General features: G+C 38.5%; 1 pseudogene; it reads left to right on the top strand.

The window, feature by feature from the left end:
* The first annotated feature begins 3,589 nt into the window (after window positions 1-3,589).
* On the top strand, window positions 3,590-11,478 carry LOC122754677 (annotated as a pseudogene).
* The last annotated feature ends 14,675 nt before the right edge of the window (window positions 11,479-26,153 follow it).

Genomic DNA, 26,153 nt, shown 5'->3' with positions numbered 1-26,153 from the left:
TTGATTACACAAGTCATTCTCCCCTTACTATGGTACGTCCTAGTCAGAAATAATCGTTCCAAGTACATTTTTCTTCTCGAATAGAGATTTAAGTGGAAAAGTCATTTTCTTTTTTTCCTAAATATCCTAACTGCCTGAGTCCAACTTCTTTTGTTATAGTCAAAAGTTTAGAATACCAAATATTAATGTGATTCTTTTATCACCTATAAGGTTTCCCCCCTGCTTATAGCTTTCCTATTTTCCCTTCCTGTTTAGTCCCCACTTTGCATACAGTATCCTTTGTTTAGAAAAGGTTACCCACTTTGTGGGATTATACAGCAAAATCCTTGATGCCTTCTTTCTCCTGCTCTCTGCTTATTGGCTATATCACTGATTGTAGGATCATATATTTTAGAGCTGGAAAGACTGTCAAGGTCATAAAGTGTGGCTTCCCCCCATCCTTCCTTCACACATGGCCAGGAGAGTAGTGACTTACCCACTGGGATTCTACATCAGGTCCTTTAACTCCAAAATCCTTTATACCATGCTGCACTTTCGGCTCTCATATCTCCAAACTCCATAGAGTAGGAAGGGGATATAATTAATTAAAGTGTTGTTAATCCAGATTTTTAAAAATAAAGCCAATTTCTTAAATTATTTCCAAGATTTTAAAATGAGGTAAAGGCTAGACAAGCAAAGAGAGGGCATTAAAGCCCCAGTTTGATTTGTACAAGCTATCTTCCATAACCATGGGTAATTGAGATCTGCTACCTTCTTTGTTCCCTTTTAAAGGTCTTGTCACGCTTTTATCTTCACTCCCTGACCTCTTCCTGCCTAAGTTTTCAAAGCCAATTGCTTGTGATGACAGCTGATGAGTTTGTTGTGTAGAACCTTGGTGTCAGGAGTCAGTGAGACAGTGGGACGGTCAAACTGCTGTTGAGTTTTTTACCAGTTTTCTTCGCTGTCTGGTTCTTTCCCCTACCTTCAGATAACAGACTGAGATAAAAGAAGAATGTATCCTGACAGCTGTCCCCTACGTGATGGGAGGTGTGTGAAAGTGCTGCCCAGGTAACAAGGGGGTTGGAATGGGAACCAAAAGGCAGGAAGGAAAAGAAAGACATCAGAAGGGGCTGTCCTACATATTGGCCATGGGATGGTTGGGAAAGGGGGTGCAAAAATATTCTATGATGGATTCTCCTCAAGGAGCTTACAGTCTAGTACAGGAGATATAGTTTAGGTTCATGGAACAGAGACTAAGTATGACAAAGCAGATTCTAAAGCTTCCTTAGAAAAGGATTCTTTCTAGTAGCTTATCTCACTTCTGTACCTAATGGAACATTTTTAGTAAATTGGGAAAAAAGTCATTTGATATTTTTCTGCCATTGGCCCAAGAACTGTATCCCTATATTAGGTATTCTCAAGAAATATAAAGGAAAAATTGAATATCGAATGTTCCTCAGAAAGCTCCCAGTAGGACACGTTCAGGAAAAAAATAAAGGAATTCATCTAAGATACACAAAAAGTGTTGACTCCCAGAGGTTAGTTTTAAACTTTCCCTTAGCTTGCCAGTTGCTGTGTGATATAATATTAAAACCTTAATGTTTGATTTTTTAAGGTAAAAAGATAAGGAGAAACAACAGGAAGTGGGAAACCACTTAACATTAATTCTTCATCTTACTCCCCCAGGAGTTGTTCTCACTAGAGGCTTTCAGGAACAGCAGCATATTACTTCTGGCTCTTCTGCCAGGAGTTCTGACCCTAGGGCCCTGAAGAGCATATGTATCTCCACCTTTAGGGACCCAACCACTAGGCTCTAAGGCAGACATGCAGGAGTGTACCTGACAAGCAGGAAAATGGGCTCTTATGGATTTTTAAACCTCAGCTGGAAAGAGTAGTTCAAGTCGGACAGCAACAGCCAAGCATCACTATACATCTCACATTGCATCTTTGTGAGATTATAAATTATCATCCTATACCTTTTCCCTCTCTTAGCCAAATACCTGGAAAAGCAGTCTACATCAGCTACCTCAACTTCCTCTCTGCTCATTGTACCTTTTTCAATCTAATTTTTGACCTCATAACAATCTCCAGTCATCAACAATATCTTTTTTCCTTTAATAGTATTTTCTTTTTTTCCAATTACATGTAAAGATAGTTTTCAACGAGTTCCAAATTTTTCTCCCTCCCCCTTTCCTAAGACAGCAAGCAATCTGATAATAGTTTTATATGTACAATCATGTTAAACATATTTCCATAGTAGTCATGTTGTGAAAAAAGAATCAGAGGCAGCTAGGTGGTGCAGTGGATAGAGCACCGGCCCTGGATTCAGAAGGACCTGAGTTCAAATCTGGCCTCAGACACTTGATACTTACTAGCTGTGTGACCCTAGGCAAGTCACTTAACTCCAATTGCCTCACCAAAAAACAAAAAAAGAATCAGAACAAAAAGGGGAAAAAAACACACACAAAAAACCCTGAAAATAGTATGCTTTGATCTGCATTCAAACTCCATAGTTCTCTTTCTCTTGATGTGGAGAATATTTTCCATCTTCAATCTTTTTTAAATGTCTTGGATCATTGTATTCCTTAGAAGAGGTAAGTCTGTCACAGTTGATCATTGCAAAATTCAATATCTTAATTGCCAAATCTGATGGTCTTTTCTCAATCGTCTTCAACCTCTGCCTGTCTGCTAACATTTGACACTCCTGACCACCTTCTCCTAAACATTCTTTCTCTCTAGGTGTGAGACTACTTTCTGCTGGCTCTCCAACTGTTTACCACTTCTCCATATCCTTTGTTATCTCATACTATATCATAACCCCATAACTGTGGGTGTTCCCCAAGGTTCAGTCACTGGCCACCTTCTCTTTCCAGTCTTGATAAACTCATCAGCTCCCATGGGCTTAACTATCATCTTTATACAGATGACTCTGATGTATGTATGTATGTATGTATGTATGTATGTATGTATGTATGTACATATGTATGTAATAACTCATAAAAATATCTCGGCTTACATACGGCATTGATATCTGCTCTGGAATCTGGTCCTATCTTCAAAAGAAGTATCAGGGTAGAATTATATCAATCTAACACAAATCTCTGAAGTCTAGGCATGTAATACCTGGGGACACAGAATAAGCATCCTTTTCACTGATCACTTTCAAAGAAAGGATAATAGCTTACTGTAGCCAGCTTAGCTCCCTCACTCTAAATGCTGGTGACCCCAAAGACTACCACAGATACCTAGTATACTTCTTTAACAAAGAAAACAGTAAAAAGAAATTAGAGAAGTTATGTAGATTAGAATAGACCAAAGAATAGATAAGAATAAAAGAGTTCTTGATCCAGGAACGAGATAAAAACTCAGTTCAATCAAGGAGGAAATGATCCCATCAGGAGTATAAGCTTTGGGAATTGAGGGACTTGTTAAGGGGCTGGCTTCCCCACATGTCTGTGACTACAGGGGATATTCTGTCCACCATTCAGAACATCACACCTGTCTCTCATCACCTCTTTTAAAACCCTTTGACCTTAATTAATAGCTTGCATTTATATAGCATTTTAAGGTTTGCAAATTACAAATTTCTCATTTGATCCTCACAACAACCATGGAAGGTAAGTACTTATGCTTTTATTATCTCCACTTCAGAGATAAAACTGAGACAGAGGTCAAGTGGCTTGCCGAGGCAGTTGGGGTTAAGTGACTTGCCCAGAGTCACACAACTAGTAAGTGTCAAGTGTCTGAGGCTGGATTTGAACTCAGTTCTTCCTAAGTACAGGTCTAGCACTTTCTTCACTTCACCACCTAGCTGCCTCTGTAGAAATCCCTTCTCTGCTCACAGACAGATCCACATTATCATTCTCTCAGATATTCAAGAGTCATGTTTCCCTCCTATACATAGCAGGGCTGTTTCAGGAAAATCACTTCAGGCTTAAGGTAAAGTCTTTTTAAAAACATACACACAAGATGGTGGAGAGAAGCCAGGAAATTGCTGAAGCTCTCCTGAGCTTCCCTCATAAACAACATTAAATCAAGCTTCTAAATGGATTCTGGAGCTACAGAACCTACAAAAAGACACAATCTTCCAACTTGAGATAATTCAGAAGACTTCAGGAAAGGTCTGTCTCACTTGAGCAAAAGAGGAGCACAGCACAGCTCTACATTTGGGTAAGTCAGCAGAAGGCTCTTGGCTACTGCAGAGATCAACAGCTGGGGTCCCTTGGTTCTGGCTCAGCTGGCTGGTGGCATAGCAGGCCAGTTGTGAGACCCCACAGCCTCGGGTGAGAGGGCAAACTGCCAGCTAGAGAACCACCCACAGGACAGGCACAGCTAGGCCAAGCCATCCTGGTAGAGGGAGCAAACCCAGAGAAGTGAGAGATCTGAAAGCCCCAGAGGCCTTAGCAGAAAGCCAGTAATCAGGCCCCTAGTCCACAGCACAAGAAGCTTGCAACAGTGGCTCCTGTGCCCCAGGAGCAGACCTCAACTTTAAAAAATAGTTAAAATATGAGCAAGAAACAGAAAAGAACCCTTACCATAGAGAACTTCTATGGTGATAGGGAATACCAAAACACAAACTCAGATAAGGACAATACTGTCAAATTACCTACGTGTGAAGCCTCAAGGGGGAAGATGAATTGGACTCAACACCAAAAAAGCCGCTTTGGAAGAGCTCAAAAAGGATTTTAAAAATCAAATAAGAGGAGCAGCTAGGTGGCGCAGTGGATAAAGCACCAGCCCTGGATTCAGGAGGACCTGAGTTCAAATGTGGCCTCAGACAATTGACAGTAGCTATGTGACCCTGGGCAAGTCACTTAACCCTCATTGCCCCACAAAAACAAACAAACAGGGGCAGCTAGGTGGTGCAGTGGATAGAGCACCGGCCCTGGATTCAGGAGGACCTGAGTTCAAATCCAGCCTCAGACACTTAACACTTACTAGCTGTGTGACCCTAGGCAAGTCACTTAACCCCAATTGCCTCACCAAAATAAACACAATTAGAATTGGGCAGATGAAAGCCAATGACTCCATGAGACAACAGGAATCAGTCAAACAGAATCAAAATGAAAAAAATAGAAGAAAACATGAAATACTTCATCAGAAAGACAACTGATACGAAAAATAGATCCATGAGAGATAATTTAAATATTATTGGACTTCCTGAAAGTCATGATCAAAAAAGAGTCCAGATACATATTCCAGGGAATTATCAAGGAGAATTGTCCTGATATCATAGAATCAGAGAATAAAATAATTGAAAGAATCTACCAATCATCTCCTGAAAGAGATCTCAAAAGGAAAACTCCAAGGAATATTGTAGCCACATTCCAGAATTATCAGGTGAAGGAGAAAATACTGCAAGCAGCCAGAAAAAAAAAATTTTTAATATCATGGAGCCAGAGTCAGGTTTACACAGGATGTGGCAGCTTCAACATTAAAGGATCTGTTAGGGCCAAATTCAGTATGGGGAGAGTTAATTGGGTGACTTGCCATAATATTGGCATTCAGAAAATAATGGGGGACCTCTAGGTCCAGAGTTTCCCCTTGTCCAAACTGCTTTTTCAGTCATGTCTCCAGACTAAGAAAGGAGATTAACAGCCTCTTTTTCACAAACAAATCAGGTTTTATTAATGGTAACAAAATTTACAACACAAGTAAAGTTAATAAAGCCAGGGACCATGAGAAAAGGGATAGAGATAGTTAGAATCTAAATTGCTAGGGTAAAAAGGCCCCCAGGTACTTCAAATAAGCTCTGCTTCCTCAGCTACCCTTGCTGGAAGCAAACTCACCACCCCCTGGGATCTTCGGTTCTAAGAAGAATCAGCTTTGCAGTGTCTCCTGGTTAGGTCCAAAGATCAAACACCCCAGCTCCTCTATCTCTCAACCTTCCTCCTATCTGAGAGTCTCCCCCTTCCTGCCTTTCTCACAGGCAGATTGAGGGAGGCAGTGATGAGAAGCAAAACACTAGTGAGGAGGAATAGGGTGAAGGAAGAAACGTATAAACAAAGGGGAAAATAGGATGGAGGGAAATACATAGTGATTATAACTGTGAATGTGAATGGGGTGAACTCTCCCATAAAACAGAAGTGAATAGCAGATTGGATTAAAAACCAGGATCCTACAGTATGTTGTTTACAAGAAACACATTTGAAACAGAGAGATACACAGAGAGTAAAGGTAAAAGATTGGAGCAGAATATATTATGCTTTAGCTGAAGTAAAAAAAAAAAAAGCAGGGGTATCAATCCTTATCTTGAACCAAACAAAAGCAAAAAGAAATCTAATTAAAAGAGATGAGGAAGGAAACTACATCTTGCTAAAAGGTAGCATCGACAATGAAGTAATATAATTGCTAAACATATATGCACCAAGTGGTATGGCATCCAAATTCTTAGAGGAGAAGTTAAATGAGTTACAAGAGGAAATAGACAGCAAAACAATACTAGTGGGGGATCTTAACCTCTCCCTCTCAGAACTAGATAAATCTAAGCACAAAATAAATAAGAAGTTAAAAGAAGTGAATAGAATTTTAGAAAAGTTAGATATGATAGACCTCTAGAGAAAATTGCATGGGGATAGAGAGGAATATACCTTTTTCTCAGCAGTATATGGCACATACACAAAAATTGACCATATATTAGGGCACAAAAACCTCACAATCAAATGTAGAAAGGCAGAAATGGTAAATGCATCCTTTTCAGATCATGATGCAATAAAAATTACATGTAATAATGAGCCATGGAAAGAGAGACTGAAAATTGGAAACTAAATAATCTCATCCTAAAGAATGAGTTTGTTGGTCAAACAGCAAATCATAGAAACAATAACTTCATCAAAGAGAATTACAACAATGAGACAACATACCAAGACTTATGGGATGCAGCCAAAGCAGTTCTTAGGAGAAATTTTATATCTCTAAAGGCTTACATGAATAAAATAAAGAGGAGATCAATGAATTGGAGCGCAACCAAAAAAAAGGCTAGAAAAAGAACAAATTACAAATCCTCAATTAAATACTAAATTAGAAATTCTGAAAATCAAAGGAGAGATTAATAAAATTGAAAGTGAGAAAGCTATAGAATTAATAAATAAAACCACATTGCCAGTATCAAAAATGAAAGGGGTGAATTCACCACCAATGAAGTGGAAATTAAAGCAATAATTAGGAGCTATTTTACCCAACTGTATGCAAATAAATTTGACAATATAAAGGAAATGTATTAATATTTGCAAAAATCTAAATTGCCCAGATTAACAGAAGAGGAAATAAAAGAGTAGAATGGCTCCATTTTAGAAAAAGAAATTGAACAAGCTATCAATGAACTGCCTAACAAAAAATCTCCAGGGCCAGATGAGTTACAAGCGAATTCTATCAAACATTTAAAGAACAATTAATTCTAATACTATATAAATTATTTGGAAAAATATGACACAAATATGGTGTTGATACCTAACCAGGCAGAAACAAAACAGAGAAAGAAAGTTATAGACCAATTTCCCTAATGAATATCGATGCAAAAATTTTAAATAAAATAATCACAAGGAGATTACAGCAATTTATCACCAGGATAATACACTACAACCAGGTAGGATTTATACCAGGAATGCAGGGCTGGTTCAACATTAGGAAAACTATCAACACGATCAACCACATCAATAACAAAACTAACCAAAAGTATATGATTATCTCAATAGATGCAGAAAAGGCTTTTGACAAAATACAGCACTCATTCCTATTAAAAACACTAGAGAGGGACAGCTAGGTGGTGCAATGGATAAAGCACCAGCCCTGGATTCAGGATGACTTGAATTCAAATCTGACCTCAGATACTTGATACTTACTAGCTGTGTGACCCTAGACAAGTCACTTAACCCTCATTGCCCCGCCAAAAAAACAAAAACCAACAAACCAAAAGACCCCATTAGAAAGCATAGGAATAAATGAAGCTTTCCTTAAAATAATAAGCAATATCTACCTAAAACCAACAGCAAACATTATATGTAATGGGGATAAGTTAGAATCCTTCCCAATAAGATCAGGGGTGAAACAGGGACTCCATTATCACTTCTATCATTTAATATTGTACTAGAAATGTGAGCATTAGCAATAAGAGAAAAAAAGAAATTGAAGGAATTAGAATAGGCAAAGAGGAAACAAAACTATCACTCTTAAACACACACACATACATATACGAGCATATGTATATACAAAATATGGCATATGGGTATATATGCACGTGTATGTGTATATATACACACAGCCCCAATATTTCCCCTGAGCTTCAATTCTGCTTCACTAATTGTTTATTAGACATTAGATGTCTCAGAAACATCTCAAATTCAACACATCCCAAATTAAACTCATTATCTTCCCTTCAAACCCTCCCCTCTTCCAAATTTCCCTCTTTATGTCAAAAGCATCACTGTCTTCCTAGTCTACCATGTTCATAATCTCAGCATCATCCTTGACCCCTCACCTTCATTTACCCCACACAGCTAATAAGTTGTCAGATATTACCATCACTATATCAACAAGTTACAGATCACAGCAAACACCTTAGTTTAGGCTCCTATTACTTCTCCCTTAGATTATTTTAAAAGCCTCCTAATAAGTCTGCCTGCCTCAAGTTTCTCACCACTCTAGACCATCCAACACAAAGCTGCCAAAATGATTTTCCACAAGTGCAGATCTGAGCACGTGAGTCTCCTTCTTACTAAACCCCAGTGGCTTCATAATTGGCTCTAAGATAAAATAGAAACTCTGTTTAGCTGCTTAGCCTTCATAAACCTGATCCAACCTGTCTTTCCAGCCTCATCAGATCTTACTCTTCCACCTATATTCTACAATCCAGCCAAACCGTCCTCCTTTCTGTTCCCCACAGACAACAATACACCAATTCCCACGTTGCTTTTGCACTAGCTATCCCACATGCCTAGAATGCACTTGCCCTTTGCCTTTGCAGAACCCTTTCCTGATCCATCCAATTGCTAGTGCTCTCCCTCTGAAACTATCTTGTGTTTAACTCCTTTGAATACACATAGAAATAGATCAGTGCTAGATTGAGTAAGCATTAAGTTATGATGTTTATATTAATCTATGTGCTTGTTGCTTCCCCCATTGGAAAACAAGCTCTTGGAAGGAGGGATTATTTCATTCCTTGTACAGGACTTGTATTTCCAGCCCCTAACAGTACCTGGTACATAGTAGAAGCTTAATAAATATTGTTCATTGATTCCTTCCACCAGTAAGAAGGGTACTTTGGATATCTTTTTTTAGTCTCAGTACAAAGATAGATTGGCTTCTGAGTCACATACATTGCCTCCCTTTGACTAATGCCCCTCATTAGTGAGGTAGCTTTCTCACATTGGTGGTTCTAGGGGATCTAGATTGTGGCCAGAGAACAGAGCAAAGTGAAAGTGATCCCAGGGGGACCCCAACTTGTCACCTTAGCATCTTTAAGAGAAGTAGACTCTTATGGGTCCTCAAGATTCCACTGGAGAGTATAAGGGTGTTAGTGGGTTCCTTGAATGCTAGAGTTGTTTATTCTTTAAAGTAAATGGAGGGAGGGAAGAAGAGAAAGATTCTGTTTGGTACAGTAGAAAAAGTATGAGATTTAGAGTCAGACAACCTGGGCTCCATTTCCAGGCCCGCCCCCCACCCTTAGCTTCTGTGGGTCCCAATTTCCTCAAGTGGATGAACTCAACCTTTTTAAATCCTAACTCTTACAATCCTATGAAGGAAAGTACCCACCCCTTCCTGCTTTTCTGAAGAAGGGAGCAGGGGGGGAAGGAAGAGCCAAGACTTCTCAACTGTATCACCATCTCAGAGCTGATCCCGGGTTTTTGGGTTTATTCATTTTGTTTTTTCACACAGTGGGTCTTTCTGGATGAAGAGAATTTAACCAGATCACCATTTTTAAATAGGTTTCAATTATGAAATAATTAATGATTTATAAATTATTATGAATATTTACCTTCAGCCAAATTGTCATTTACAATATTGAAAGGGGTAAATCCAAGGACCCTCTGGCTCACCGCTAAAGACCTCTATCTTGATTGAGGTCCCCTTCTAGACCAACGATTCCCTGATGGTCACTGCTACAAACCCTCCACCGAAGAGCTCAGAGGTGCCTGGGAGTTTGGGAGTGTGGCTCTGCTTCCCTACAGTGCAAATGCCCTCCAGGCAGAGTGCTCAGTTTGAAGTAGATATAAATAATCCAGAGCCCAGGCACAGCTATTTCTGTCCTTAGAATGAGGGCCTCCAGCCTCTGCCTGGGTTGGAACCGGGGGGCAGGGGGGAGGGGACGAGGACAGCTGGAGCGCTAAGCCCAGGGGAAGCAAAGAAGGACAGATCGTTAATGACGGTGAGGAGAGTGTGCTGATGCAGCATCGGGAGAGGAGGTGCCTCCCTGCCTGAGCATTTGTGTGTGGTTGAGTTTGTGTAGAGAAGCTGTCCTATTTCAGAATGCTTATCTGTGTGTGGATAAGAAGTCTGTATCTATTGTGTGCAGAAAAACAGTACTTTTTCTTCATCGTGTTTGTGTCTGGAAAGACTCAGCATTAGCACCATGAGGATCTTGGAGCCTTAAAGGTCATCTTGTTCAGCCCTTTCTATGGATGCCTAACTTCCATGTCAAGTGACACTGGCTTGAATACCTAAAGGTGGGAATCACCCACAAGGTTCCATTTTGGACAACTCTTGTTCTTTATATTCAGTCAAAATCTACCTCTGTATCATTTCCACCCATTGGTCCTAACTCTGCACACGATGGCCCTTCAGATACCTTAAGACAATCATCACAAGTGCCTCTCTCCATCAAGTCTTGCTTTCTTGGGGCTAGTCATTCTTGATTCTTTTAATCATTCCATAGATGGCATGTATGTGAATCCCTTCAACATTATTGTTGTTTTTCCATAGCCCTCTTCAAAGAGAAGTTCCCTAAACTTAATGTCATATTCCAGCTGTAGTATGGCCAGCACCATCATCTATCAGTTTTATCAGTCAAATTATTGATTAAATTTTGAACAAGACAAAGCTAAGGACCCTCTGGTATACCACTAGAGACTGGCAAGACCATCACCCTTGAAGCAGAACCTAGGCACACCATTGAAAATGTCAAAGCAAAGATACAGGACAAGAAGGCCTCCCCCCAGACCAGCAGAAATTGATTCTTGCTGGACAGCAACTAGAACTTGATTATATCCTATCCAACTGCAATATCCAGAAAGAACCAACTCTTCACTCAGTCCTTCGTCTTAGGGGAGGGTTACAGATCTTTGTGAAAACTTTGACTGGTAAGACTATAACACTTGAAGTGGAGCCTAATAATACCATTAAGAAGGTAACATCCAAAATTCAAGTCAAGGAAAGCCTTCCCCCAGATAAGCAGTTGGTCTTTGGAGGCAGCAAGAAAATGGTTGCGCTCTTTCTGACTACACCATCCAGAAAGAATCCACTCTGCACGTGGATGTCCAGAGAGTCAACTTGGGAGTGAAATAAAGCATAGCTGGGCCCTTTCTGAAATACAAAAAGCAGGGTATCAGGACAGAGGTTTCTACAGGGTTGCCTTACAAGAAAAAGCTATTGTAAAGTTTTGAACCGTGTCATGAAGATTGGAGTGAAACCATACCTACCCTCAAAGAGCTTACATTCGATTGAGGGATAGACTTCAGGATAGATGACCAGTTAGAGGCTATTTCAAGAGTCCATATGAATAGTTATGTTCATATAGACAGAAAGGAGATGGATGTGAGAGAGATTGTGGAGGGAGGATCAATTTAGAAATAATCATCTAAAGAAGTCAGACTGTGTTCTAATAGCTACAACTGAACTTTCTATAAATGCTATATAAACCTTATTCTTTATAGACAGAGATGATATAGAACAAGCACTGGAGTCTCAGACTTGTAAAGAGGAGACCTGGATTTGATTTTTCCCTGCCCCTGCTTCATAGCCATGGGCCAGGCCTGGTTATTTCTCTCTGTGGGCCTCAGCTCAGTTTCTCCATCTGTCAGGTGGCTGTGAGTCTCGATTTGAAAGCCCTTAGAGATTTCTTGAAAGGACTAGCATTGTACCATAATACAAAGACTATTATGTCACAGTGGTATAAAAACATGACAAAGAATGTAGACCAGGAATAATAAGCGCACTTATTTCAGAAGCACATTGATTTAAACCACAATAGCTCTTTGGAACAGGAATTGAGAATTATAAAAGCCTAAGCAATCAACCCCTGTTGGAATAGATGTGGGCATGGCAGGGCGGGGAAGAAAAGCTCATGCCAGGCAATTATTGAAAAGTAATTTGGTCTGTGTTAGCAGGAGGATCTGTGCCCCAAGTCTTCTCACTTCAGTAATGCTATCTTGCTTTTAAAAGTCCAGCCTTTCCTCTATTTTAGGTTAGTTTACCACCCTTTTTAAAGCCCCAGTTTAAGAGATGAAAAGCTGATTAATAATCAGTAAATAGCTCACTCCATTCTTCAGCTTTCCATATGAGTGATGAGATATTTTCCATATAATTAAAACATAATCTTTACCTTGTCTCATAACTTATCTATTCTAAAGTTTCTTAACCTGAGGGCTGTGAACTTGTTTTATTCATATTTTGATCAATATAATTGCATTTCCTTTGTAATCCTATCTAAAAACATTATTATGAGAAAGGATCTATAGGCTCCAGCAGACTACCAAAGGGTTCCATGATGCAAAAGAGGTTACAGTCCCCTGATCTAATAAATGCCCATGGCTCTAGATGTCACCATAGTGAAACTATGTACAGGGGTACATGAGGCCTGTGAAAAATAAAAAATTCCCCATCACTATTGATTTTGGCTTAGAAATTTAGAGCTGGAAGGAACCCAAGTGATTATGTAGCCCAATCGTTTTCTTTAAAGAGGAGGCAACTGAGAACGAGAGAAGCAAAATTACTTAGCAAATGTCATATAGCATTAGTGGAAGAGACAGAAATTGAAGAAATGAGGTCTCCTGATTCACAATTCAATCCTTTTTTCCATTATACCACACTGTTTCCCATATGTATTACATGTATAATCACTTGTTTGCACCACATGTGACACTTAGATCATTGCAAAAGTGGCAGCTGTTTAAACTGGCACATTGGCTCCCTTCCTTAAACCTAAGGGATGACAGCATGACACTGTATTAATTATCCATTGAGGGAGTGTAATGTATGAACTATTCACCACCTCAGTTATCTCTGGCACATTCCAATGCAAACCTTCTAAAGACCTCAGTATCCTCTCTAGCCACCTGAGAATGTTCAGCTCAAATACCTGTATCTCTCTCTCACTGTCACCAAATTGTTTAGCTCTGACCAATAAGAATTTGGTTAGGGAATGATATGGAATATTGTTTGAAATATGAAATCTTCTTAAGAACCTTCACCCTATATCTAGACTCTCCTCTCTCTGGTCATTATTCTCCCAAAGTCAAAGGACTCAGAAATTCAACACACTGTGGCCATATAATTTACTGGTCATAGTGAAAATGGAAAGTAAAAGTTTTAAACATTCTTAGATGGAGTTATCCAATTCTAGCTCCCTCTCCAAACTTTTCTTGCATGAGCTCCCAGTTCTTTGGTTGTGACTAGAAATTTCCCAAATCTAAAGCACCAATAGATCATGGAAAGGCAATACATTTATCCCTTCCACATCCTGACTTTCCCATTGCAATTTCAATGTATCTTGGGTTGGCATTAGATATTTAATGGTGTAAGGGGCTAAAATTCTAGCTATACTGTCTAAAACTCTAATGAGTGGTCGCCAATAAATTAGAAGCTTTAGCAAGAGTTTAGACTTTTAAGCATTTATTAGGGAGCATAAGAATTTGGTGAGGAGAGGGAAAGAGGCCTAATTATCTATCTCAGGGAGCCAGCATTTTTGCTCCACTCCCCACGAGGTCCTGATGAAATAGAGAGAGCCTTGCCCCTTCTTCATCCCACAAGCCTCCTGTCTAAACCGGAAACATCAAACATCACTTCCTGATGCCAAGGAACTGACCTTCCAAGCCACATGGCTTGCCCTCAGATGCCTTCTCCTCATGGCAGAGCTTTCCTACAGTATCTCTCCAGCAGGGGGCATCACTCCAATTATCACAGTCGGAATTTTGGAGGAGTTTTGTGGAAGACTGCAGACAACACACAAAGGCCAGCAGATGACACAGAAAAAGTTTAGAAACTCAGAAATGCATAAAATATATGTATAGCATTTTTACTTAATATTGACCATTGACTATAGCCTAAGACCAAATACTTAACCCAAATTTTACAATTTTATACCCCATAAAAGTAAAAAAAAAAAAATCAGACTTCTTCTCTGGTATGAAGGGAGGGCCAAAAAATTTATGCAGATTTTCCAGATCACAGGGGCACTATACCACAATGTGGAACTATAATTGGGAAGAAGTATGGGTTAAGATCCCCAGTTTCAGATCAGGGATTCTATCAAAAGAAAAAAGAGGAAAAAGAAGGAAGAGGAAGACCAGTGGGAGAAAACAATCTTCTGGTTCTGATCAATAATCAATAGGATTCTAATAGTTTCCAGTTTGAGAGTTTAGGGTTCTTATGCTCTGGTCTCCATCTGTGCTCTAAGATCTGGGTCACTTCCATAGGCTGGTTTCTGAGAATCACAATCACCAGCTGGATAGGTTAAGGCAGCACTGGCTCCAACCACAGTCCCATTTGCTCCAGTAGGACAATAGCAAATGCCAATCAACTCATGGAGAAGCAGGAAGTCTAAATACCAACCACAAGAAAGAAGACCCTAAACTTTCTTTCCAATGTATAGCTCTCCTGCCCATTACGAGGAAATTACCCTCTACTTCAAGTGAGCGTATGTATCCAGATTTATCTCTCCTCTTCCCAAATAGTATCACTTCAAAGCCAAAAGGTTAAATAATAATCCAAAAATAAGAAGGCAAAACATGGGCCTAGGTGATACAAACATGGAAATAGAATGTAATTATCCATTCACCTGCTCCAAAATCAAGTCACACAATTATAAGCCCTCAAAAGGCAGTAATTATATAAACATGTTTTGTATACTCAGTGCAGTAGCAAGTGAAATAGATATTTACTTATTATTTATCAATTCATATTTTTGGTTACTCCTCTGGTCAAATTTCCCACTCTTTGCCTTACCCTTGCCTTAGATGACCACATCAGGGTGATATGGAAGACCTTTAAACATTAAGGAGCTTGTTAGGTGTTTGGAGCCATAGTTTTTAGTATTTAAATAAGCTTGTGTTGGGGCAGGGGATCCAAATGAGCCAATAGCCTACACCCCAAAGAAATCAAAGGAAAAGGAAAAGGACTCATATGTACAAAATATTTTATAGCAGCTCTTTTTGTGGTGGCAGAGAACTGGGATGGTAAATCATTTGAGGAGATGGTTAAACAAATGATAATATATAGAATCTTATTGAGTTGTTATATGAGTTCATTACATTTTCTTTTTTTTTTTTGCAGGGCAATGAGGGTTAAGTGACTTGCTCAAGGTCATACAGCTAGTAAGTGTCAAGTGTCTGAGGCCAGATTTGAACTAACTCAGATCCTTCTGAATCCAGACCAGTGCTTTATCCACTGCGCCACCTAGCTGCCCCCTACATTTTCTTTTGTTTTGTTTTGTTTTTTGTTTTTTGTTTTTTGCAGGGCAATGAGGGTTAAGTGACTTGCCCAGGGTCACACAGCTAGTTAAGTGTCAAGTGTCTGAGGCTGGATTTGAACTCAGGTCCTCCTGAATCCAAGCCAGTGCTTTATCCACTGTGCCACCTAGCTGCCCCCCCCCTACATTTTCAATAGATGTTTTGTTTTGTTTTGTTTTGTTTTTTTGGCGAGGGGCAATGGGGGTTAAGTGACTTGCCCAGGGTCACACAGCTAGTAAGTGTCAAGTGTCTGAGGGCGGATTTGAACTCAGGTACTCCTGAATCCAGGGTCGGTGCTTTATCCACTGCGCCACCTAGCCACCCCTCAATAGAGTATATTTTAACAATCCTGAATATAACATTATCAGAAAATTAAAGTGACAAGACTAGTCTTGCTGTTTAAGGAAAGCTACTTAAACCTTAAATGCTTAGAACTGAGTCACAATCTCTACAGAAATCTCTGAATTTCTAACAATTCAGTCACACTGTTTTCCTAACAACTATTGTTGTTTGTCCTTCATTCTCAAAGAGCACCATGACATTGGGAGGTGATGTCATGACTTGCAGAAAATTGGATTTAAGTGAGGCAAAGATATACAAGATCACCAATTTCATTCTCTCCTCCAGAGCCATCTGGGTCTAGTGGCAAGACATATATCAGGACAACTGGAGATGGCCTCAGATGTTTTAAGGCAATTGGGATTAAGTGACTTGCCCAGGATCAAACAACTAAGAAGTGTCTGAGGTGAAATTTGAACTCAGGTCCTCCCAACTTCAGGGCCAGTGCTCTAGCCACTGTGGCACCTAGCTGCCCTAGAAATGATGAAAGAATGGGTTCAGAGAAAACTGAGAAGACTTGTATGAAATGATGCAGAAGAAAGTGGACAGAAGCAGGAGAATAATTTATACACTAACAATAGCATTATAAAGAAAAACAATTTTGTAAATTTTGACCAATGCAATGACGGACCATGATTCCAGAGGACTGATGAGCATGCTGCCCACCTCCTAAAAAGGTAATGGACTCAAGGTACAAAGTGAGACATACATTTCTAAACAGGTCAGCGGGAATTTAGTTTGCTTGACCAGGATTATTTGTCACAAGTGTTTTTCTTTCTCCCACTAGGGAGAGAGAGAAAATAAACTTGTTATTTTTTTTTAATTAATTAAAAAAACAAACAAAAACAAACCAAAATGAGCAAAAACGTTCTAGAAAGCAGGCCTAGGAATTATTGGACTACCTGAAAGCCATGATTAAAGAAAGAGCCTTGACATCATATTTTGAGAAATTATCAAGGAAAACTGCCCCAATATCTTATATCCAGAGGGTAAAATAGAAATTGACAGAGACTACTCATTACCTCCTGAAAGAGGTCTTAAAATGAAAACTCCCAGAGATATTATAGCTAAATTCCAGACTTCCCAAGTCAAAGAGAAAATACTTCAAGGAGCCACAAAGAAACAATTCAAATATTGTGTAACCACAGTCAGGATCACACAAAGCTCACACATGGAAGCTGAAGGAGTGGAGGGCTTGGAATATGATATTCCAGAAGACAAAAGAATTAGGATTACAACCAAAAATAAATTACCCAACAAAACTGAATATAATCCCACCAGGAAAAAATGAATATTTAATGAAATAGAGGACTTTCAAACATTCCCAAGAAGAACAGAAAATGTGAAATTCAAACAGGAGACTCAAGAAAAGCATAAAAGGTAAACATGAAAGAGTAATCATAATTGTCTCAATAAAGTTAAATTGTTTACATTCCTTTATGAAAAAATGATACATGTAACTCCTGAGAACTTTATAATTATTAGGAATTTACATGGAGGGCATGAATGTGAGTTGATTATCTACTGAGTCACCTAGCTTCCTCTGGGTATGATATAGTCTTGCATTATTCAAATGTTCTTTCCTTTGTATTTGAAAGTCTTTCTCCTGATGTCTTGCAGAACTTCTTGTTTCTAAATTAGACTGTTGTTTTTTAAAGTTTTAATATTTTTTCCAATTACATATAAAAACAATTTTAACATTGGTTTAAATGTTTTTGAGTCCCAAATTGTCTCCTTCCTTCCCTTCCCTTCCCTATCTCTAAGAAGGCAAGCAATTTAATATCTGGATTAAATTCCTAAATTTAACCATTACATGTCTTGGAGTTTGCAGCCTTGTGTTTTTTCTGTGAATTCTTTCAATTGGAATTTCATTTTCTATGTTTAAATGTTCTGGGCAATTCTTTTCTATTCTTTCCTTCATGACAGTAATATGTTTTTTTTGTCTGATCATGGTCTTCTGGGAGACTTATGATCTTTAAGTTGTCTCTGTGTATCCTGTCTTTGAGTTAGTGAGTTTTGCTTGCATAGTGAGCATATTTTCTTAGAATGTTCTTGTTTCTTCTTCTTTTCTAGATTGCCCTTTATTTCTGTGAATTTATATTCCCTATCTCTTCTCTCTTTTGCTTCTTTGGTAAGGCTTGTCATAGATTCAAGTTTTTCTATCCTGTTCATTATTTTTGCTGTGCAGAACATAAATTCTGCTTTCATAATTCTCACTTCTTTTTTACACCACTCAAGAACAACATGTTGTGGTTCCACATTCTCCTCAGATTCCACAGAATCGTCTGTGGAATCATCAAGTATTGAATCATTTTCCTTTAATATTTATTCATAGATGCTTGACCTTGTTTACTAGATGTAGAAGCCATATTTCTTTCTGTTGTTACTGTTTTTCCTATTGATTTATCTGTATAATTTCAAGGTCTTTGAGATTTCTTCATCCTAAAATCTTTGGTATTTTCAGTCTTTCTTCCCCACCTCACCCTGACTTCTCCCCTAATTGTGGTTTCCTTGGGAACAAGATTTCAAAATATCTCAGTTTCCTCCCATACTGAGCAATTCACATTGCTCACAGGTTACATAATGACCTGGGACTCTGCTCCACCTGACTTTGGAGTGGTCAAAACTGATCACCACTCAATGCTGTGTTCTTTCCCACCAGCACCAGCACCAGAGCTTTGCAGCACTGGTGCTTCTGGGTTGCAGTTCTACCAGGCTTTTGTTCCTAAAGGTCTGTGGCCAAGCTGGCTGTTGAACCCCAAACAAATGTCCACAGTCTGGAGCTGGGGTCTCCACAGTGCCAGAAAGTGGGAGGAGGAACCAGGATGTGGGGGTGAGTTTTGATGTAAGCCTTTGTAATGCCCTTGGGTCTACTAATGAAGTTTTGCATGGGGGGAGTGTCGAGTGAGTTCAGAGTCAGTGAGCATTAGTTCCTGAGGTGTTAGGAGGTTTTTTTTGGTGGGGGGAGAAGGGGTTTAACCTTCTTTTGGATTTTGGGTGTCTTAGACCATAGAAACTGCTGAAGTTGATTTATTTGTTAGAGTATAATTTATGTTTTAGAGCGATTTGAGAGGTTGTGGAGATCAAACAAAATGTCTAGTTTGACATCTTGTTGCTCATATTACCTAGAAATCCTTTATGCAAAGATTTCAGAGGCTTTAATTGTTTTCTAGGTTTTTCAGACAATGGCGCCAGTTTTATTTGTAATCCTTCACCCTGATATTGGCCTAAATAGTCTTTGTTTTTGTTTTTTGTTTTTAGTGAGGCAATTGGGGTTAAGTGACTTGCCCAGGGTCACACAGCTAGTAAGTGTTAAGTGTCTGAGGCCGGATTTGAACTCAGGTACTCCTGATTCCAGGGCCGGTGCTCTATCCACTGTGCCACCTAGCTGCCCCCTAAATAGTCTTTGTTTCCTTTTTATTTCTTTTTTTTTTAACCTATTTTTATTGAAACCTTTTTAAAAAGATATCTCCTAGATTTCCCCATTATAATCTTTTTCCTCCTCACTCCCCAAGAACTATTCTTCATAACAAGAACACTTTTAAGAAAAAGAAAACTCAGCAAATCCAATCAACATATCCAACAGCAATCTGACTATATATGCAATATTCCAAACCCATAGACTGATTTCTTCAAAAGAGGAGGAAAGGTGTCTTCTTGTAGTTCTTTGGGACCAAGCTTTTATAACATTTAGTTTTGATTATTGTGTGGTTTTCCTCTTCCATCCACATTATTATAATAGTTGTATATATTATTTTCCTGTATCTGTTTATTTTACTTTCCATCAGCTTCTGTAAGTTTCTCCATGTTTCTCTGTAATCATTATGCTCATTATATTTTCAAGTTTATAAAACACTGGGTTATTGATTTCATCAATCTCTGCTTTTTCTTTGTCTAGTCTCTTCCACTGAGCTCCTTTTCAGTGAATATATAATATAATTTATAATATAGCTTTATAATATAGTTCTGGACATCCTTTCAATACTGGTTTCTCCTTCCCTTATACTCCTGGATACACTGGTCATAGAGAAGAAGGAAAATATTCTTTACTCTCCATTACCATTTCCAAACTCTACCACCATCACTAAGCAATTTCTCTCCCTTTGAGTTTCACTCTTTTTAAAAAATCATAAAAGTATTTTATTATTTTCTAGTTACATGTAAAGATAGTTTTCAACATTTGTTTACATAAGACTTTTAGTTCTAAATGTTTCTCCCTTCCTTCCCTCCCTCTCCCCAAGACAAAAAGCAATCTGATATAGGTTATATATGTATAATCACATTAAACATTTCTGCATTAGTCATGTTGTGAAAGAAGAATCAGAACAAAAGGGAAAGACCTCAAAAAAAGTAGAAATAGTATGGTTCAATTTTCATTCAAATTCCACAGTTCTTTCTTCTGGATGTGGAGAACATTTTCCATCATGAGCCCTTTGGAGTTGTCTTGGATTGTTGTATTTCTGAGAAGTGTTAAGTCTATCACAGTTGATCATCACACAATGTCGCTGTCACTATGTACGATGTTCTCCTGCTTCTGTTCACTTCCCTCAACACCTGTCCACTTAAGTCTTTCCAGGTCTTTCTGAAATCTGCCTGCTCATAATTTCTTATAGCACAATAGTATTCCATTCCATTCATATACCACAACTTGTTCAGCCATTCCCCAATTGATGGGCATTTCCTCAATTTCCAATTCTTTGCCACCACAAAGAGAGCTGCTACAAATATTTTTGTACAGGTCGGTCCTTTTCCCTTTTTTATGATCTCTTTGGGATACAGACCTAGTAGTGGTATTACTGGGTCAAAGGGTATGCACAGTCCCATAGTCCTTGGGGCATAGTTCCAAATTTCTCTCCAGAATAGCTAGATCAGTTCACAACTCCACCAACAATGCATTAGTATTCCAATTTTTCCACAGCTTCTCCAACATTTATTATTTTCCTTTTTTGTCATATTAGCCAATCTGATAGGTGTCAGGTGGTACCTCAGAGTTGTTTTAATTTGTATTTATCTAATAAGTAGAGATTTAGAGTATTTTATATGGCAATAGATAGCTTTGCTTTCTTCATCTGAAAACTGCCTGTTCATATCCTTTGACCATTTTGGGGGTTCATTCTTTCCAAATTTATCACTTCATCCAGATGCTAGTGGCTGTTATCTGTAGGACCCCAGAAAATTATCCCTATTTTCTTAATGACTTCAGTAGCTATCTCAATTCCTATTCTTTTATTAGAATATTTTGTCTTACATGTATGTGCATGTCCCCTTAAATACTCTGACATCTCAATTCTTCTGTCTACTTAAGTGCCATTACCTACTACTCCATTCTAGGTAAGCTAGACTCAGGTATGCTTCACATCGTCAATCTTACCGTCATGTTCCACTTCAGTGATCAAGAGTTCTGAAATACCTTTATCTGATCATAATCTCTTATTATTTCATGTCTCCCTGTGCCTTACTTCTAAAAAAAAACTGCCTTTTCTGACTCTCTCAGGCCATCATCCAAGTTCTAGCTACCCTCTCCTTCCTCGCCAATCTTAATCTTTTTTTAATCAATTCAACTCTGTATTATACTAACTTCTCAAATCCTTTGCTCCCTCAACCTGTCACCATTCTTGCCTTGCCAAATCCCAACCCTGGATTACTCCAGGGGTATGCTGGTAAATATTTGGCAACTAGCTCTCTGAAAAAAAAAATATCTACAAGACACACTTTAAACTGCATTGTTAATACTTTTCTCTTCATTGTTATTTTCTTAAGCCTAGACAATCCACAAAACAAAAATTTAAGCCCTGGTGTGTAGTTTGCCAATTTCCACGGTATAAATGCTCACACTGAAAATTTAACAATTGACACTTGCAAGCCAATTTGAGCTGGCTTCAAGCCCACCCCTGTTTAACCACCAGTAGCCACCTCATTTTGGTATTCATATGCTGCTGAAAGGATTTGGAGGAAGTCAATCAACCTTGCTAATTAATCCACTACAAATTGTGTTACCTGATCTCAACTGGATCCTAATGGCAGATAGGTAATCCTTTTACTCATCCCTAATTGATCCTCTACCAAACTTACCACAATGACTGTTCCAAATTATCTCTTCTTTTCTTCAACCCTCCAACAACACCTTCTGCTCACACTCCCACACCAGGACTTTACCTCCTGCTTAATTAAGAAAATAGAAACCACTCCCTGAGAATTTCCTCTTCTTCCTTTCTCTTCATCTGACAAATCCTCAACACAACTCTCTCCAACTATGGCTCCTTTACTCCAGTCCCTAAAGAAGATACGGCCCTTTTCCTCCTCAAAGCCAGTTCCTCTACATATATCCTTGACTGCATCCTCTTCCATCTTCTTCAACATATCGCCCCTATTAAAATTCTCCCTCCCTCTCCCTGTCCCCATCCCTCTCTCTGTCAACCCCCCCCATCTGTCTCTGTCTCTTTTCCTGTCTCTGTCTCTGTTTCTCTCATTTTCAGACACTCTCTAGTTACTGTTTCTTTCCTTCCCTGATACCTACACACACACACACACACACACACACACACACACACACACACACACACACACACACACACACACACACATCTTCGCTCTCCTTAAAAAAAACAAAACACCTTCACTTTACCTCACAATCCTGGCAAGCTGTCATCCAATATTTCTCCTCCTTTTCTGAGTTAAGCTCCTCAGAAAGACTATCTACACTTGTTACCACTTATTCCTCTCCTCTTACTCCCTGCTAAGCCCTCTTTAATCTTGTTCAGAACCTCTTTGCTGAACTGTAACTGCTCTTTCTAAAGGTGCCAACAGTTTCTTAAGGGCCAAATCTTTTTGGTGCAATTCCTTTTCTCAGTCTTCACCCTTCTTTACTTCTGTAGTATTTGACCACTTTCTTCCTGGGTACCTGCTATTCTCTGTTTTTTCATGATGCTGTTCTCTCTTTGTTCTCCTCTTACCTGTTTGTCCATTCCTTCTCAGTTCCCTTTGCTGGGTTGCCTGTGCTCACCTTTACTCAACTGTATAGAAGGTCCACTCCTAGACCCTCTGTTTTCAGTTCTGGGCACTACAATTGAAGAAGGACACTGATAAGCCTTTGAGTATATGTCATATGAAGATATCTTGAAGGAACTACAGGTGTTTTTAGCCTGGAGAAGAGAAGATGAAATGCTCAAAGACACCATCTACTCAATGAATCACTAACTGATATAACAAACACTGAACATGATAGAAATAGTGTGATGGTGATGTGGGCTGGAATTTGGGGTAAAATTGATCGTGAGTCATCCCAAAAGAATGATAAGACTCAGTGACTCAGTTTCCTAAGTTTTATTGCAATACTGTGAGTGACCACAGGGAGAGAACCAGAAAAGTGGAAAGGTGTTTCTCAGATAGTAAAAGAAAAGACAATTATATTTATATTTATAGCATGGATAAATTGATTTATCAGTCTCATAATAATCACCTTGGGGAGGTATAGGAGAGGGCTTATCCTAATTTGGAGTTCCTGGGGTCCTTTTTTTTTCAAGGCAATGAGGGTTAAGTGACTTGTCTAGGGTCATACAGCTAGTAAGTGCCAAGTGTCTGAGGCCGGATTTGAACTCAGGTCCTCCTGAATTCAGGGCTGGTGCTTCATCCACTGCACCACCTAGCTGCCCCCAGAGTTCCTGGGGTCCTAAGCCAACCCCCAACGTAGGTACCTTTTTCAGTGGAGGTGTGTTTTGGGAGTTTACATGTCTTAAGGTGAATCTGGGGACAAATTTGGCCTTTTCTTCACATGTCTCTTTCTGATTCCCATGCTTAGTTTCAAAACATCTTCATTTATCATTTATTCCTAATCTAAGTTTCTATAGCCTTTCAATGTATCATTGTTATAGTCATAGGCCTTCACGGCCTAGCTCCCTCTGTTCCCATTATGGGTACTGATTACTGTGGGTACAAGAACTTAGCATCCCAACTTGTAAGTTATCCATTCACTGGGGTCTGAATGCCTTTTAGAGCTAATATCTGAATTAGAGCTTGGATCTTAGGTTTTTCTATTGACCCCTTTTTGCCTCCTACATCAATGGGAAAGGGGAGAGAGTTTGACATGTCTTAACAGGAAACATTGGGGGCAGTACCCCTTTGGCAAGTAGGCCTCACAAAGAATAAGGCATGTGGGGAAGAAGTAAAAGGGAAGGGTAACCCATTCCCACTGCCCTTTTCCATTTATTCTGAGAAGCACAAACATGCCTGAATAACTTTCATTTCTGAAAACTGAATGCTTCTTATACTTAGTCTATCATCTTGTCTATTTTAGGACAAAGCAAACAATATACTTGGTAGAAGTCACATTACTCTTTTAATTTTAAGTAAAATATTCCCCTACTGTCCATTTCATCAGTCCACCATATCAAAGGGCTCAGATGTCTCATGCTGTCTGGTTTCGGAGACAATCTCCTACTGCAGTTATCTGGTTTAGAAATCTCTCTTCCTAGGCATTCTGGAATGGGCTGGTCCTACTTTTCCAGTTCAGACGACTGATAGACATCTTTTTTTTCCACTAAAATTTCTCGCAGAATAGATGTTAATACAATTTAATACAGTCATAATATCCAGGTCACATAGTGAGATCTAGCTCAAACCTTATGATTCTGATAAGAACATTAAATCAGGAATTTCTAGACCAGAAAATTTACATATGTCTGTACTCCTTGCTGCTCCTATCCTGATCTAAACCTGATTCAGACAGCAATAGGCTAAAGGGAGAATTTTAAAGAATTTATGAAGATATAACTTATAGAATGAGACCTTCTGGTTATGAATTTGATATTTGCCAATGTACTTATATAAACTAAGGTTAAAAGTGCCTTTTAAAATTGGCATTGATTCCATCATCATTTAACTTCTTGTATTCACCTATTTCTTTTCACCTCAAATTCAAGTTTCAGAAAGGGAAGGAACTTCAGTTAATTACCTATAATTTCCTTTTGATGTAAGTTAGTAAACTGTCATATTGATATAGTTAGGAAATGCAATACAAACTGAAAATTCAAAAGCCAAACAACTTAAAATACCACAGAAGGCAGAATTCTTAAAACCTTTTAAATTACAAATATTCATCTGGCCTAGTGGTTTTCTCAGAATTTTTACCCATTTTTTTTTTAGACTCCAATGACTCCCAATAGGTATCAGAACACTTTTTTTATAAGAAGATGATCTCTAACACATGAATGAATTTACTCAAAAGTTGCCAAGTTAATATCAATTATAGCAAAAAGTCCTGAGATGAGATGTATAAATACATTGAGTAATCAATTTCAAAAGAGTGCATATCAAATAAGTTGTTTATAATAAAGTATGTTTGTACTTCAGATTAATTATAAAAATCACAACTTAATTTGCCCTGGTTAGAGTGATTTGCTATGAGAGGAAGAAGCAGGGACATATTTGAACAGCATCAATACTGGTCTTCCAGGCCTATGCCCAAGGACAGAGAATAACTTAATACATGTTTAAGAATAGTATAAGCAATATAATATAATTGTATAATAATAATAAAATATAATAATATAATAGTATAAGCAATATAATAGTATATGGCAAGATACACAACTAGGCTCAGATTTAACCAGGTGAGATTTCTTCTATGGAAAGATGAATTAGGAAGGTCCAAGGTCCCAACTTTATTCCCTAGACAGATATCCATTGTTCTTCCATTGAGCTTACTGGTGGTTTTTCTTAAAGTGGTCAAACATTGGCCCAAGGACACAACCTAAAAATGAAGTTCAAAAAGAATATTCAGAATCCAAAAAGGTTTCACCTTAAATAGCAATATCTCATTAATCACAGCAAGGTTGGACACAATTGTTATCAATACTCATAATTTGTCATAAGTTAGCTAGTAAATAAAAACTTATCAGGCCTTCTAAAAAGAAAATAATAAAAGATTTTACTTAATTATCCTTTCTACTAGTATTTCTCCTCAAAAACAGCTTAATATTCATCTTGATGTAAAAATGCAGTCATTAGAAGCTAATGCAATAATAACATTTTGTAAGTTGTCAATAGGTAATCACAACTTCATGAAACTTACATGAAAATTGTGTTTATTACAAGAGAAATGAACCTGCATGTGTAACCCCGAGAGTTCACAATCAATACAGAAGTTTTCATTTTTATAACAGTGGGACAAAGGGAAGA

This window comes from Dromiciops gliroides, chromosome 4 (genome assembly GCF_019393635.1).
Source record: "Dromiciops gliroides isolate mDroGli1 chromosome 4, mDroGli1.pri, whole genome shotgun sequence".
Classification (NCBI taxonomy): domain Eukaryota; kingdom Metazoa; phylum Chordata; class Mammalia; order Microbiotheria; family Microbiotheriidae; genus Dromiciops; species Dromiciops gliroides.
Note: the sequence above shows the minus strand (reverse complement) of the source record. Positions and strands in the feature narration are given on the sequence as shown.